Source organism: Sminthopsis crassicaudata, chromosome 4 (assembly GCF_048593235.1).
Source record: "Sminthopsis crassicaudata isolate SCR6 chromosome 4, ASM4859323v1, whole genome shotgun sequence".
NCBI lineage: Eukaryota > Metazoa > Chordata > Mammalia > Dasyuromorphia > Dasyuridae > Sminthopsis > Sminthopsis crassicaudata.
In genome coordinates, this window is record NC_133620.1 from 86,787,139 (window position 1) to 86,802,070 (window position 14,932).

Consider the following 14,932-nt stretch of genomic DNA (forward strand, 5'->3'; position numbering starts at 1 on the left):
GCCCAGGGTCACACAGCTAGGAAGTCTTGAGTGTCTGAGATCAGATTTGAACTCTGGTCCTCCTGAATTCAAGACCGGTACTCTATCCACTGCGCCACCTAGCTTCCCTCAATAGTATTTCTTAGCCATAAATAATGTAAAAAAAAAATTTCCAATGAAGATGGAGCCAAGATGCCGGATTAAAGTCAGTCACTCTCCTGAACTCTCTCCACCCTTGCAAATACCTTTATATAATAATTGTAAACAAATTCTTGAGTGGCAGAACCAACAAAAAGATGGAGTGAAACAATTTTCCAGCCCAACACAACTTAGAAATTCTGCAGGAAAGATTTGTTACATCAAGGTAGGAGTGATGCAGAGTCATGCACAGGCCAGACCAATGAAGACCAGGCTAGAAAACCAAGAACTGATTCAGGGTAACTGAATCAGTGGTAGCAATCATGGTTTCTAAGCCTCTTAACCCTTAGATATCAAAGCCAACTTAGAAGGTGAGTAGGAAAGGCTGTCACACCATGCTGACAGTGAAGCTCAGTTTATCACAGCTGATGTAAATACAATCCAGGCCCCAAAGTTCAAGATGTGGCTTTTTTAGTCATTGAATCAGCAGCATCAGCTGATGCTTTCAGAGATCCCAGTCCACAGACAGTGGAAGGATCAAACAATTGGTCAGAAGAAGATTACAGGGTAACCTTGGTTAACATGAAGGCACGATCCTATTGCTTTTTTCATACACAAATACAGGTCAGAGTCCCAAGTGGCAATCTCAGTGTGAGAAAAAGCACTAGCACATACTACCACAGTGGAACAAGTACCTTACAAGCAGTTCCAGAGAGGAAAAAAGGGCTGTGATAATTATGAGAGCAGAACATGGGACAACACTAATCCTGAGCTCATCTCATCTTAAAAAAAATAAAAACTTCAGGTCCCTAGAAGTATCTCTGAATACAGCTGGGAAAAATTCACTGAAGTCTGGGACAATGCAGCCTCAACTTTGGAAGCAGAGCCCTATTTCAACAAATAGTTAATAGTCATATAATAAATTGGGAAAATGAACAAGCAGCAGAAAAAAAAATTCTGATCCTAGAAAGCTACTGTGATGAGAAGATCAAAAGACACTTTCAGAAGAAGGTAACAAATCCAAAACTCCTTACATCCAAAGTTTCCAAGAAAAATATAAATTGGTCTCGTTGCATAGAACTCAAATAGAATTTTGAAAATCATGTAAGAGAAATAGAATAAAAATTGGGAAGAGAAATGAGGGTGATGCAAGAAAATCTTGAAAAAACATGTCAACAGTTGGTAAGAGAAACAAACAAACAAAAAAAACAAGCAAACAAACAAACAAACAAAACAAACCTGAAATAAATAACACCTTATAAAACAAATTAAGCAGTATGGTAAAGGAGGTATAAAAAACTTCTGTGGTGAAGAAAAATTTCTGAAAAAAGTAGAACTGGCCAAGTGGAAAGTAAAGCACAAAAAATCACTGAATAAATAAACTTCTTAAAAAGTAGGATTGGCCAAATGAAAAAGAAGATAGAAAAGCCCACTAAAAAAGGTAATTCCCTAAAAATTAGAATTGAGCAAATGGAAACTACTGCCTTTATGAGAAATCAATAAACAATGAAAGAAAACAAAAAAAGAATGAAAGAAATAGAAGACCATTGAAATTTTTAATTTCTAAGAACAAATATATAAATATCTAATAGAAATAATTGACTTGGAAATAGATCTAGGAGAAATTATGTAAAATTTATTGGACTACATAAAAACTGTGATTAAAAATAACCTTGATATCACATTCCAAAAAGTTATAAAATAAAACTAACTTGATATTCTTGAACCAGAGAACAAAATAGTAATTGAAAAATTCCAGAAATCACTTCCTGAAAGAGGTCCCAAAATGACAACCACAATATTGTCAAATTCCAGAATTATCAGGTCAAGGAGAAAATGATATAGGCACTCAGAAAAAAAAAAGAAATTCAAATACCAAGGTGCCAGATTCATGATTATCCAGTACTTAGCAATTACTACATTAAAGGATCAGAGGACCTGGAATATGATATTCTGGGAAGCAAAGGAGTTAAAATTACAACTAAGAACCACCTACTAGAAAAACTTAATATAATTTTCATGGGGAAATGGATATTTAATGAAATAGAAGATTTCAGGCATTCTTATGAAAAGACAAGAGTTGATTAGAAAATACAAGACTAAAGAAAAGAATTCAAAAGCTAAAGTAGAAAGGGAAATCATAAGGGAATTAATAAGGTAAACTGTTTACATTCCCACATCAAAAGATGATATGCATAACACATTAGAACTTTCTTATTATTAAAGCAGCTAGTTATCGGGAGTATTTGTAGACAGATGGCAATGGTATGAATTGAATATGAAGGAATGGTACCTAAAACTAAAATTAAGGGGTAAGAGAGGAATATACTGGAAGAAAGAAATTATCTGCCATAAAATAAGGTAAATAAAATAAGACAATAAAAAGTTTTTACAATGGAACCAAGAAGGGATAGGGTTTGAAAAGGAGAGTGAATGAACCTTACTTTCATCACAATTGGCTCAAAGAAGGAATAACATGCATACTCAATTGATTATAAAAATTTATCTTAACCTACAGGATAGTAGGTGGAGATAAAGAAATGGAAATTGAAAACACAACCATCAGTTGGAAAATGGCCAAATGCATTCTGGTATTTGATACTGTGCTATGAGAAATGATAAGAAAGATGCTCTCAGAAAAATCTGGAAAGATTTACATGTAAAGATATTGTGTACAAAGTTAAAGCAATATTGTAAGATGATCACCTCATCTATGAATAACCTAACTAGCCTCAGCAAAATAATAGTCCAAGACAATGCTGAATGATTTAGGATGAAAAATGCTGCCCATTTCTGGGGGTGAGGAATGAGAGGAGACTGATAGTGAATGAATATGATGAAAACATACTTTTTGGAATTCTTAATTTTCTTGAGGTTTTTTTTTTTGGGGGGGGAGCAGTCTATATTTTCTGTTGCAACATGAATATTATGGAAATATTTTGCATGAATGCAATATAACCTTTATCACATTGCTTGCATTCTCAATGAGACGATCTGAGGAAGAAGGGAGGGAAAGAGTTTGGAACTTTAAATTCTAAAAGAATAATTTTAAAATTGGTTTATATGTTATTTTGGAAATATGAAATACTAAATATAAATGTAAATCATATTACTACATGTAATATATAATTATACAGACAAAAGAAATCTTTTCTGAAGGTTTTCAAAGATCTGTGCATACAATTATTGGCTAGATTGAATTTTCAGAAGCAATAAAGCATATTCTTCTTTTTCAGTCTCTAATCATTTTTACTCTTGATTTTCAATCAAGCTCATAATTCTAATTCCTCTCTCAGATCCATAACTGTACTTTTTTCCATTTCTATTCCTCCACTTGCAAAGCAAGATAAAAATGACAATATGCTGACTGGAAACATGATAAGTCAAGTTGACAAGTATGTATTGAATAGCTAATATGTGAGAGATATTGTGCTGAACATCAAATTAAAGAATTTAGAAAATTATAGATTCATATTAACTAATCTCTTGTACCTACACCCTTTTCCACTCTTTTGGACTTCTTGTTAATTTTCTATTGGATTTCCCTGGATAACTGCTTTAAAGCATATTCCTTAAATCAATATAACCACCAGTCTCATTCTCAGCAGATGTTACTTTGCTTCTCATTTTAGAGAGAAAACAAGCCATATGACAATTTTTCACTATTCTTTTCAGCATGCCAATTCACACCTTTCTTTGTGACTTAAAATCTTTGTATAGCTTTATTCATCATTATTTTCTTACTTTGTTCTCATCTCAGAAGAAAAAAAAATCATTTCTTTTCTCTTAGATTAACTTATCTACTTGTAAAACAAATGCTCTTTCATTATTTTAATCAGTTATTTCCATGTTCCGTCCATAGTTTCCAGCTCATAGCAAATCAACACACAACTACGCCCAAGGATATCTGAGAAATTTGTCAGAATATTACCATTACTATTACATAAAGCTTTGTTCAAATTCGGCAAACTCTCAGTAACTAAGGTAACTTTTTAAGACCATATGATATGCAGAGAAGTATCTCACTGGGATCTCTTACATTGATGATTTCATAGTTCTATTTTGTTTTAAAAGTATAAAATTATCTAGCATGAAAGGATGCAGAAAAGGGTTGACCTTGGAATTGGGAAGACCTGAGTCCAGAATTTTTCTCTGAAACATATTAGTTGTGTGACTATGAACAATTCACTTAATGATTTAGTGTCTCTAATAAACTCTTTAAGATGATAAAATACAGATAAAATACTGTTCTGCATCAGTATGTCATCCCAATATGATGCAGGCAGAGTGCCTGGAATAGTGTCTTTTTATGGGGAGGATATAGGAAATGTATTTCTAGGAAAATAATTTATGAGGTAAGTAAAAGATAGATTTCACCCTAGAAATTTTCTTTCCTTTTCTTTATGCCTCCATGACCTCTTTTAATTAATTAACTAATTTTTAATAGAGATTACTTTATCAATCAAGTTGGGAAAGAAAAACCAATGCAAAAGGGAAAAACCATGGAAGAAGAAAACAAACAAACAAACAAACAAACAAACAGAAAAAAGTGAATACAGCATGTGTTCATTTACATTCAATCTCCTTCTTTTTTTTCTGTTTGTAGATGACATTTTTTGTCCAAAATCTATTGGGATTTTCTTGATTCATTGAACCACTGAGAAGAACCGTAGTTGATCATTGCTAATTCTTATTGTGTAAAATGTATTTATGGTTCTGTTTGTTTTGCTCAGCATCAATTCATGTAAATCTTTCCAGGCCTTTCTAAAATCATCTTGTTCCAAATTTTTTTGTAGAACAATAACTTTCCATTACTTTTATATGCCACAACTTATTCAGCCATTCTCCAATTGATGGGCATCTTCTAATTTTCCAGTTCTTTGCTACCACAAAAAAGAACTGCTGCAAACATTTTTGCACATCCTTTTCTCTTTCTTTCCTTTATTATTTCATTGTGATAAGGACTCTGTAGTGACCTCTCTTATCTCTTACTGTGATAGGTGCTGGGATTACAAAGACACAAAAGAGACAATGATATCCCGGCTTTTGAAGATTTATCTGCATTCTATTTGGAAGATACCTTGAGATGAGTTTAAGGCAAAACTGATAACTGTGAACTGGATAAATGAAGAAAACTTGTGACAGGCATTGCCCATGTGGTCACATCAAACTCCACATACAAAGATCAAAAGCATTCCAAGACCCCCTATGCAGAGATACATAAAATACAAGAATGTTGTGGCCTAATAAAAATGTAACTGTGTAGAAAATAAGGTTGTAAAACAAGAAGAGGTTCAATTCCCTGGGATATATAGCACCTCACAAGACTGGAAAGGCCTAATCTTAAAACAAAATGCTTACTTTTATGTCAACATTTAGGTAATTAATTTGTTGACAATACTTGAATGTGATCTCTTCTTTCCTTTGATACTGCTTCCACTTTGGTTCAAGCCCAGATTCCCTCACTTCTGGATTATGACAATAACTTGCTAGTTATTATCCCCATACTCTCCCCATTTTATTTAATATTTCATTCAGTTGTCAAAGTGATCTTCCAAAAATGCATATTCAGCCATGTCATCTGACTTTTCAAAAACTTCCAACAGCTCTTTATCACCTCTAGGACAGTACACACAGACACACACACACACACACACACACACACACACACACACACACACACACAAATGCTCCTGCGCTCTTTTTGGCATTGAAAAATTCTTTATAATTAGTCTCCACCTGACTTTTTCCAGTCTTATACCTTATACCCCTTATGTACTCTATGATTTCTCTGATACAGTGACTAGATTTCTGGTAATTATTAGATAGGAAACTGTGTGTCCTCATTCCAAGTATTTTTTTTTACTGGTTATCTTCCATTAATGAAATTCTCTCCCTCTTTATTTTAACCTTCTAACTTCCATGCCTTCCTTCATGTTCAAGTTAAAATTTTATCATCTACAAGAAGTCCTTCTTAGTCTCTTTTAGTTCTAATGCTTTATTTCACTCTATTGATAATTCCTGATTTATTAACATGGTTGTTTGCATGTTGTTTTTCCTTTAGACTGTGAGAGTAGTCTTGTTGAGAGCAGAGATTGTTTTTTCCCCTTTCTTTATATTCCTAATACTTAGCTCAGTGTCTGGAACATAGTAAGTGGTTAAATAAATATTTATGCAGTGACTGACCTGATAACATTCTTCTATTTGAGCAAGGAGTTACTTTGGGTAGTCAGAGTTACTTATTTTCATTACCTTTTGCTTGACTGATCCTTTGTATAGTTTATAATACTAAGAAAGTGATAATTGAATAATTTTATTTTTAAAGTCATTTGCACAGAAATTGTAAATCTGAAGCTACAAGGTTCATTCCATTCAGCTTTGTAATGGAGATGACCACCAAATTAACTTTGAAGTGGTGTAAGGACTCTGAAAGTCAGTTCTTCACTCTCCTCTCATTTTTCCTAGAAAACTAACATTAAAAAAGAAATAAGAAATGATATGTAAAGATCTAGCTATTCCCTTAAGATATTATCCTAAAAATCTCTTCATCACTGTCAAACTTTTCAAACTTAAAAAATCCATTAATTCAAACTTTAAAATAATAATTTGTTTTATATTTTTTCAAAATTTCAAGTTCCAAATTCTATCCTACCCTCCTTCATCTCCCCCTTTAAGAAGTAGTAAGCAATCTGATATAGGTTATATATGTGCAATCATGTAAAACTTATCATATTAGTCATTTTGTGGAAGAAAACAGAAAATAGAAGCATTAGGCTTTGGTCTGTATTCAGATGCCTTCTTTCTCTGAGGCAGATAGTATTTTTCATCATGAGTCCTTTGGGATTTTCTTGGATCATTGCATTACTGAGAATAGCAATGTCATTCACAGTTGTTCATTATACAATGTTTCTGTGACTGTGTACAAAGTTATCCTGGTACTGTTCACTTTGCTATGTGTCAGTTCATGTAAATACAGGGTTTTCCAAAGTCATATTATTCATTATTTCTTTTAACACAATAATATTCTTTTATAATGATATACCATAGTGCCAAACTATTTAAATAAACTGAATTATTGGTCTTAGTATCTTATTTGCTGCACTTTTAACCCCTTGCTATCTGGTTTCCTCCTCCACCATCCCACTAGAAACATTTTCTGGAATCTCAAGAATATCTGTATAATCAAACATTAAATTGAGTGTCCTTTTAAAATCTTTATTATCCTTAATATTAGACAATCAACAAGTTTTTGTTAATTCCTTTGCCAGGAATTGTGACATATATAGTTTCTCACAATTCAACTACTACTTTCTTTTTTAATTTTTTTCTTGCCCTGATTTCTGTAGCACCAAATTTCCTTAGGCATATTCCCAAGTCTAAGATCATTCTTTCTTTTTTCAAGGAATCTTTTTCTTACCATCAGTCCCTAAAATGTATTTGCTAAAGATTTACCTTTTTTTTTTTTTTTTTTTTTTTTTGTCACCTTCCGCTCCCTCCTTTTGAGATCTATTATATCCCTATGACTTTAATGAACTCCACCATTCCTTAAATCTTTATGTTTGGCCTTTTCTTGTCTCTCAAGATTGAATTCCACATTTCTAATTTCCTGCTGCACATGTCCAATTGAAGTCTTAATGTCAACTATAGCTCAACATGTCAAAAATTGCAATTACTGCTAATTATCTGAAACACCTCACCTTCTGAAATACCTGTTTCAATAATCTTACTTTGTCAGAAGATGCAAGCCTAAAAACTTGAGAACATTTTTTATATCCTATTTTTCAATTGTCTCCATAGCCAATCAAATATTGCATCCCATACTTTTCCCTCACTCAGTCTCCAATATCAATTAAGTATTTCTTAGGTGCAAACCTTCACCATCTTTTTGGACACTGGTCCTAGATAAATCTTATTTTTATTATATCATTCCCCTACTCAAAAATCAAATCAAATTATTCTTCAATGCCAAATAAATTCATGGGGAAATCAATGTTAACATTCTGGCCAAAGTCTAACTTTTGTTTTACTTTTAAGAACATAGAACTCATAGTTTAATCTGGACTGTCTTATAGCTCATCAAATACATATTGAGCTTTTTTATTTGCATATTAGGTATCAAAGTTCCCTCTTCTTGGAATGCCTTCTCATATTCTTAGTTTGGCATTTTGCTCCTTTATTCTTTCAATGAGGCAAGAAAATAGAAAGTGAATGGATATAAGTTGGAGAATAGTTGAATAAGTTATGGCATATGAATGTTATGGGATATTTTTGTTATATAAGAAATAATCAAGAGGATGATTGTATAGAGAGCTGGAGAGATTTACATGAACTGATACTAATTGAAATGAATAGAACTAGGCAATCACTATACATGGCAACATCAATATTATAGGATGATAAATTCTGATGAATGTGACTCTTTCCATAAAAACATGATTGATTCCAATTCCAATGATCTTGTGATGAAGAGAGCAGCTACACCCAGAAGAGGACTGTGGGAACTGAATGTGGATTACAACATAACATTCTCACTCTTTTTGTTGTCTGCTTACATTTTGTTTTCTTACTCATTTACTTTCCTTTTTGATCTGATTTTTTTGTTCAGCAAGAGAATTGTATAAATATGCTTACACATATTGGATTAACATATATTGGATTGTTTGCCATCTAGCAGAAGGGATGGGGTGAAAGAATGGAAAATCTCAAACACAAAGAGTCAATGTTGAAAAATTATCCATGCATATGTTTTAAAAATAAAAAAGCTTTAATATATGAACATATATTAAAGCTTTTTATTTTATTATATAATATATTATATATTGATATCAATACATATTTTTGAATGTATGTTTGATGAATGAATGAATGAATATTAGTACCATTTTAATCTTTCTTATTTTTAAAACAGAAAATGTGGTTGAAAATAAATGACAGCAAAGAAATAGATTCCATAGATTAACCTTTAACTCATCTTACATGAGTTCTATCTCCATCTATCCTAATAAAACTATGTTTTCCTTTAAATTAATTTGTCCAAGGATCTATGTATTATAACCAATGTCAAGTCATTTAACTTCTATATGCCTGTTTCTTCATTAGCAAAATAAGCTACTTCCACTGAAAGAAAATGAAAATAATAAACTATATCTTATTTTAAGAAAAATGATTATTTATAACATTTTAGAGAGCAGATGATTCTGAATATGGAGTCAAGAAGACTTATATGCAATCAAATCCTTCCCTGTTATTTTGTAGGTGTATACTCATGGCAAGTCTATGAGAGTCTCAGTTTCTTAAATGACAGTAATAATGTCTGTAGTTATTACTAACATAGTCACATAGTGAAGTTCAAATGATATATGGAAATCACTGGTCAAATTGCTAGTATATATTGACATCAATTACTATCAAATAATACAACAAACATTTATTTAGTGCTTACTGATTAGATCACTGGACTGGGTGCCTGAGAGATTGATTGTGACAGGAAACACTTTGCTGACATAATTGGTTCATTTCATTCATAATCCTGGCAGCCATACTAAGGGTATAATATACTAAATCAAAAGATTACTGTATTTGCTATGTAGAGTAAGGATAGAGATCCCCTACTTTACTTGTAACAAATAAATTTCTCATTTGAACTTTGTTGCTCCTTCATAGTATACTATATTCAAAAGGTACTCTTTTCAAAACTACAACTCATCTTTCACTGTACTTCTACTTTATGTCTCTCATTTTTCCTCATTTAAAGAATAGCTTTTTACACATAATCATGGTTTATGGTCTACTCCCACATTAGACTCTTCTCATCTTTTCTCCTTTCCCCAATTTCATCTCTTTATTTTCATCTCTTCTCTTTATGTAATATTTGTCATTTTGCAGTATGTACTAGAGGATAATGTTTTGCTTTTAAAGAACCATTTTGGTAAATTTTATTATTTAATCAACAAGCATTTAGTAAGCTCCTTCTATGTACCATATGCATTAGCAGGTGAAAATTCAGCACACTGAGTTTTTGTTCTTTACATAAAAATAAAACACATCATAACTACACACCAGGTTAAAGACAGGTATGAAGTATAGATTCCTAAGGGAACCTGAAAAGAAGAGTGTGAAATAAGAAAAAAGATTGGAAATGATTATAGGAGACGATGGGCAACAGTGAGCGGCAAATTGAGAGTGAACATGAGGATATTTCAAATGAAGGATAAACATGGTGAAACTGAAGTCTGAAAAATCTGTAAAACCCTTAAGAATAAAGTTTGGATTCAAATCCTTAGCAAAACTTCAAACTTTTGTCCAATTATTTTTCATGTCTTTAGTCTGTCAAATGTTCAATTACTTATTATTTTAAAGCACTCTCTCCTTAACAGAAACAAGCAAGGAAAAACATAATAAAACAACTAAGGATATTGGAAGCTATCTGCAATAGTGTCTTTCGAAATGACATTTGCTAGTCAATGTCTATTATGTCCCATTCTCTTTGATATGATGCTAGAAGTCCTTATACTAAGGCATAATTGATATGCAGAAAAATGTCATTGGATTATGCTTAGTGGATAGCTTGCTTTATTTATTCAGCTCTGCATGATGTTTAAAACCAGTTTTAAGCCAAAAGGTAAAACAACACATTTATGTTTTATTAAATTTAAATTTTTTTCACCTTAAAAATGTTATATTGATTATTAAAGTACTCTCATCAAAATTTCTAAGGAGTTGACATTTCTTAGTTTTCACTGGTCGCTATTAGACATTTATATGTCTCATATTTTAAGGAATGCTAAGAAAAACGATCTATATTTTTACAAACAAAATCATAAGATCATAGCTCTAGAAGAGAAAAAAAAAACATGAGATATAATTTTATCCAAACCTCTCATTAAAAAAAAAAAAAAAGAGGAATCTAAGCCTTGGCAGTTTAAGTGATTAAACTAGAGTAATATGGCTTAATCACCAGAGGTGAGATTTGAACTCAGGCTCCCTGACTCAAGAATCAATGATTATATCATTACTCTGATACTGTGTTGTATAGCAGTTTACTCAGCAAGAACGTCTTTGTAATCTATCCAAAACCCTCAGCACTAAATATACAATTTATTTAAACAAACTAATATAAATAAACAAACAAACAAATAAATAAATGAATAAATAAAATAATTTTTATGAACTATGGGATGATTCACATTATCTATCAAATCTATCAAATATTTGTCTAAGTCTTACCTTTCTTCTTCATCACTACCTCTCAGGTTTATTAGGAGGATGAGGAGGAAGAAGACGAGAAGTGGAAGAGGGAGAGTAAGAGAAGGAGAAGAATGGGGAGAAGAGGCAGAAGGAAGAAGAAAAAGTAGAAGGAAAAGAAAGAACAAAAAGGGGAAAGGGAAGAAGAGTCATATGTATTCATAAAACTAGTGTTTTAGAGAGAACTTTCAAATTACATCTAACTCTTGTAACAACCTTTCACGGAATTATAGGTACATAGTACATATGTTCCAAATCAGAAAGCATTAGATAATATACATATTATTGTCCTCATTTTACAAAAGAGAAAACTGAGAGGCTCTGATAGATTAAAGAACTTGAATAGGAAAATCCAATTAGTAAATGTTGGAGACTTGAATGAAAGTCTTTTGCCCCCAATGCCAATTCTCTTTCCATTGTTGCATACATTCCCCACCATAAATCACACTTTTAAGTTAGATTTTAAAGACTGGCAATTCAAAGGAACTGGGAAACTTGGTGTTCCTTTTTTCGGAATGTAGTTATAGCAATTGTGATATAGTCTATTGCTTTCTACATCTATATTTGAAAGACTATCTGTTCAAAGGCAGTTCTATTTCCTTTATAGATTTTGTTTGTGCTTCAGATAACAGCTATCAGGTGAAAAAGAAGAAATGGTATAGTATATCTAGATTCTGAGGAAAAAAATGTTATACTGTTACTATTTGTATGCCTTTGGGCAAGTCACATCATTTTATAATTTCTTCATCTATAAAAATGATCTCTAAGGTTCCTTCTGGCTGAAAATTCTATACTAATATAATGAATATTACCTGGATTTGGAAGTACTCCAAATTATGTTTTTTTTTCCCCTACAAAAATAATACATTAGCAATGATTAATTGGCAAATATTAACATTTGCATATTTTAATGAAAATGATTGTAGAATAGGATTTAAAACAAAACTATATCTCACTTTTCTTTACTCTCTTTTAAGTACATTTAAGTTCTAGAAAATCTCCTGAATCTAGTACTTATGTCTATTCAGCCCCTACCTGCTCCAGTAGTTTCAAAGCTGGAAACAACCTCAAAAGTCCTCATGATTCTATTTGCTGTAATTGCTAAAGAGATAGGACCTTTCTTATCTGAGAAATAGTATTAATTTGCACCTTAGTATTCCCAAGAATCTTTTAAATATATGACCTGTTCCTCCAAGGAAATCTTTGACTTTCTGTGATCTGTGACTTGATTTTTTAAATGTCCCTTTTTATCATTTACTCTTTTTCTATTAGTAAAAACAGAAAGGAGAAACACTTACAACATATGATAGGGTCTACAGAAAATCCATCAGTGATATCTTTATAATCAGCACAAATTTAGCCTACCAAAGCATCTTGCAAATTCCTCATTCTTCTCTTTTTTATAGCTTGCTATATATTCAAAGATTGATTGGAAGAGCATATTAAGTGATATCCTTTAAGCAATAAGCAAATGTACTGATCTGTGTAAGCCTCATTCTTAAAGGGAATTTATACATTTTACTTCTCATTGGAAATGAACAAAGAAATCCAACACTTTCAATTAGTATTAATTATTACTGATTATGTAACTATACAGTAGTTTTCTATCACACTGATCCAATTTTTATTTTCTATATTTAACCACTTGGAATTTATAATTTATTGAACAGATGTTTGATTCAAATAAAATTTGATTAAATAAATATTTATTAAGTACCTACTATGTGCTAATCACTGAGTATACAAAACAAAAAATTATTTGCTTGCCCTGAAGGAATTTAGATTGTACTGGTTGGATAAAGAAGGTAGAGGAAATTAACATATGGAGAAATAAAGGAATTTCAAAGAAAAATGAAAATTATAATTGAGGAAATTAGAATTTATCAATTTCTTACTATTTACTAAGTATAAAAAGACAAAAAAAATCATTTTCTTGGGGAGTTCACATTCTGATGTGGGAAAAAACATACAAATAACTACATACAAACAACATTTGCATAATCTCAGAGAGAGTGCACTGAGATTAAAAAGGATTGGGAATTATGTTTTGTGGAAGGTGGGATTTTAGTTGAGACTTGCAAAAAGCCATGAGAAAGAGAATTTTAGGAAAAAGTAGAAAGGCAGTGAGAATTTTGTATTTGGAGATTCAAGTGTCTTTTGGGGGAACAGCAAAGAGGCCAAATTCACTGAATCATAGGGTATGTGAGAGATAAGAAGACTAGAAAGATAGGAAGGGAATAAATTAGGAAGGGCTTTTGAAGTAAAAAATAGCATTAATGGAGATATCAGGGTATAATTAGAGCTTATTGAATATAAGACTGGCATGATGAGATTTGTATTTTAGAATCTATCAGTTTGATAGCTGGGTATAAGATACTGGGTATAAGATAAACTGGACTAAGGAGAAATGAGGCAAGAAGGTTGGTATTGAAAAATATTGAAATATTGTACACTTACACTAGAATGTTGGCAGTGTTAGAAAAGAAAAACAATAATTTCTACATCTGTATTTGAAAGACTAATTTTTTATTAGAATTGTTGTGGAGGACAAGCCAAGAAGGTGGAATGAAGGTAGAAACTCATCTGAGTTCTCCTCCAGGTGCCCCAAATACTTTTAAATGAAGAATTTAAACAAATTGCAGAGCATCAGAATTGACAAAAAGACAGACTGGAATAATTTTCCAGCATAAGGTGGCTTGGAAGATGATCAGGAAATCTGTTGCATGAGTGTATCTGGAGTGCATTAAAGGGCAGGACCCATCAGCACAACTTAGGGTCCAGGAAACTAGGAACAAGTGCTGGGGCCCAGCCCACTGAGGCCAAGGACATTTCAGAAGGAAAGGTTTCACTCCCTAGAATGTAAGGAGAGCCTTAGGTCAAGATCTGGCTTTGGGAGCTAGTGAATGAATAATATAGCAGCATGGCTAGAGTAGCATCAGCAACAGCAACTATAAAAGCAACAGTAGTGACCTCTGGGAATCTCAGCCCAGTGGGAACTGAGAAACAGGGCAGCTGGTCAGGGAGAAATGTCTGTGGAAGGGAAGGATGTGAGGGAGGAGAAGGGGAGTGAGAGAATCTTACTGTCATCAGAAATGACTCAAAGAGAAAATAATATACATAGTCAATATAGGTATAGATACCTATTTTATCCTGCAATAAAGTAGGAGAGAAATGAGATATGGGAAGGGGAGAGGGTGATAACAGAGAGAGCAGATCAGGGGAGCAAGTGATCCATAGCAAAACACTTTTTGAAGAGGGATAAGGTGAAAGAAAAGAAAGAATAAATTGGGGAAATACAGTTAGCAATAGTAATTGTAAAAATATAATTGAAATTTCTCTGAGATAACCAAATTTTTCAAACATAGAGTGAACTAAGTCAAATTTATAAAAATAAGAGCACTGCCCCTATTGATAAATGATTAAAAGATATGATGTATGTCCAAAGGGCTATAAATATTTCATATTTGTGACATAAAGGAAATTTGGCATTACTCTTTCTTTACCTATTTTTCCAAATAGTTTACAGAACATTGAAATTAATTGCTTTTTAAATTTTTGGTGGAATTCACTT

At 32.1% G+C, this 14,932-nt stretch overlaps 1 long non-coding RNA gene across 2 annotated transcripts in view; it reads left to right on the top strand.

Annotated features, from left to right (window-relative positions):
• The window catches only part of LOC141540822 (uncharacterized), a 388,662-nt gene extending 377,205 nt beyond the window's left edge, over positions 1-11,457 (top strand). The window contains exon 4 of one of the 2 annotated variants that reach the window (XR_012481589.1): positions 11,370-11,457. This is a non-coding gene — a long non-coding RNA (uncharacterized LOC141540822). Of the gene's footprint in view, positions 1-5,117; positions 5,354-11,369 lie in introns of those variants that run through there. The other variant, XR_012481588.1, reaches the window with a different exon arrangement.
• The last annotated feature ends 3,475 nt before the right edge of the window (positions 11,458-14,932 follow it).